The 2,701-nt window shown below is 25.4% G+C and overlaps 1 long non-coding RNA gene across 1 annotated transcript; it reads left to right on the top strand.

The window, feature by feature from the left end:
* Window positions 1-10: 10 nt before the first annotated feature.
* Window positions 11-2,566, top strand: LOC115033308. The gene is made up of 2 exons (XR_003838641.1): window positions 11-180; window positions 2,297-2,566. It is a non-coding gene; the product is annotated as an uncharacterized LOC115033308 (long non-coding RNA).
* Window positions 2,567-2,701: the final 135 nt, after the last annotated feature.

Here is a 2,701-nt window from a genome sequence, read left to right as displayed (position 1 = left end):
GCGTAACGTAATAAAAAATATACAATACCGAACGGGTCCAGCACGAGCGCGATCTGTGTTGTTAGAATGGTTTTTTTGTCGTTGAATAATGCCACTCTCCGAGAAAAAATTGGAAAACTGAAAAAACTCACTTGAGCGCGATCACTCTGATATCCGCTTAACACCAGTACCCACAAGTAGGTAGGTATAGCTGTAGATTCCAAGTAGTAAATAGGTATCTCAAGAAGGAAAACCTTATGTCTAATATAATACTAAATTATAATATTATTTATTATAATATTATTTATTATAATTTAGTGGATTTTTTATTAATTTATTATTATGTACCTATAGCTGTTAATAAAAAGTAAATAAATATATTTAGTTTTAAATAATTTTTATACAATATTAGCTGAGCCCCTGCATTCCGTTGCGCGTAAAAAATTGCAACTCTTAAAAAAATTGTGATTGTTCAACTCTTTTTGGGTGTAACTCGTAGCAGTAAGTGCATCTCAGACACCCTGGTAGGCAATGTGTGAAAATTTGATTTGATGCATGCTTGTACCTGATCTGCCTGAAAATCAATGGCAACCAATAAAATAATAAATACTAATTTCTACTATTTAATATGAATATATAATCACTAATTAATAAATGCGTAACTAAAAAAGGTAGGTAAGTGGATGTCGCTCTGCTGTACACTAGGTTACAAGTGGGTCACTGTATAATGGATAGTATTAAATTTGAATTCAATGATATAATATCACTGTATAAGAAAAACGATTCTGAGTGGAGACGTTATATCAGTCTAGGTACCTATAAGATATATTATATACTTATCTATGGTATTAAAAAAAAAATTGACCAATAATAGGTATCTATAATAAATTCTAAATTAATCATATCACAATATTCATTAGGTACTTATAACGCGTTATACATCAACAACAAATCGTGGTACTATCATAGATATATAATAATATACTTTAGAAGTTTCAAGTACCTACGAATAATATTATACAATCACAACAAAATAACTAAAATAGTTATTCCAGGTTTTTTAATATGTAATTTCGTCCAAATTTGAGCTTAAAATGACTATAAAAATAAACTGTGCTTATGTATTTCTTAGAATTTTTGATAACAGAATTAAATATTTACGTGGAATCTTGTTATAAATTTTTAATCCTTAGATATAAAAGTTGAACATTTTAAAAATTTTTAACTACAAAATAATTATTCAATTTTAAATTTGATAAATTTTGTCAAAATTTCAACTTCAAATAAAACTTTATTGATATTTATAGAAAAAAAAACTAAAAAAATTGAAAACTTCCAATGTCCGTAAACAGCTCAAAAAGAGTCAAATTACTTTCAAAATTTTATCGTATATATAAAATGCTAACATAAACATTCTGTGAAATTTTCAAGTTTCTGCAGTCACTCGTTTTTTAATTACAACAAAATAAGATAATCGTTACGTAAGAAATCGAGTGAATATCAAATGTTGTAAAAATATGTATTTCAAACGCTCATAAAAATTTAATTGTACTTGTTTGTAGACATTTTTTTTTTTTAAAAAAGGTAGACTAACTTATGAGGAATCTAGTATTACATTTTCAAATCTTAGATTTAAAAAGAAAATTTTCATGAAGTTCTAACTAAAAATAATTTGCAAATTTTCGTCAGTTTTACGTATTTTGTCAATATTTGAACTTTAGATGCTTATAATTGTGACTATGGATTTTTAATTTTTTTCATCTGCCTTTGAAACAATATAATAGGAACCTTCTATTAAATTTTCAAGCTTTTTTAACCAATAAATAAAATTTTATTGATATTTACAGAAAAAATAACTAAATAAAATGGAAACTGAAAACGTCCGTAAACAGCTCAAAATAAATCAAAATATTTTAAAAATGTTATGGTGTATAGAAAATGTTAATATAAACATTCAGCCAAAATTTTATGTACCTATTGTCATTTGTTTTAGAGTTATACCAAAAACCAAAATCGATTTTCTCGAAAACAGATTTTACGTAAAAATTCCTGTTTTTCCTTAATTTTTCTTTTGTTTTTTTACGTAGCTTTTGAAAACTACTGGGAAATTTTTACTTTTGACACGGCATAATAATAATAATAATATTACGGAATATTAAAATACTTCAAATTTGAACATTTATTCTATATATAACTAATTATTCCCTTTCTCTATTTAAAATCTGGATTGTGTATAAGCATGTATGTTGAATAATATTAAAACATATTTAATTACTAATTTTGTTGCAATATTTTTTTATTTTAAAAAGCGGATCAGGTTCTAGATCCGGTTCAGCTTCACCAGACACATAATCAAACTGTACTATTGAAAATTATTTAATATTATAAATCATTTTTAAAACATAATAGTTATGATTAATATTTTCAGTTTTTGACTTTTGTTGATATTTGTAATTTTTTTCATAACAAACGACAGTTATAATGTGATCATAAAATCGTTCATATTTGAAAATGATTGCATAGCTAAGATACACTTTCTTGTAGGTACTCAGCAGTCAGTAAACATATTTTCTATTATATACACGTACCTATATTCATGTAAAAACTCAAATAACAGTGTAAGGATTTAATTAAGAATCGGGGTTATGCAATTTTAAAGCAATTTTTGGAATATAATATTATTTATTTATCATTAAAGGCTCGGTAAACAGAAAGCGGTCTG

Source organism: Acyrthosiphon pisum, chromosome X (assembly GCF_005508785.2).
Source record: "Acyrthosiphon pisum isolate AL4f chromosome X, pea_aphid_22Mar2018_4r6ur, whole genome shotgun sequence".
In the NCBI taxonomy this organism is placed as follows: Eukaryota; Metazoa; Arthropoda; class Insecta; order Hemiptera; family Aphididae; genus Acyrthosiphon; species Acyrthosiphon pisum.
Note: the sequence above shows the minus strand (reverse complement) of the source record. Positions and strands in the feature narration are given on the sequence as shown.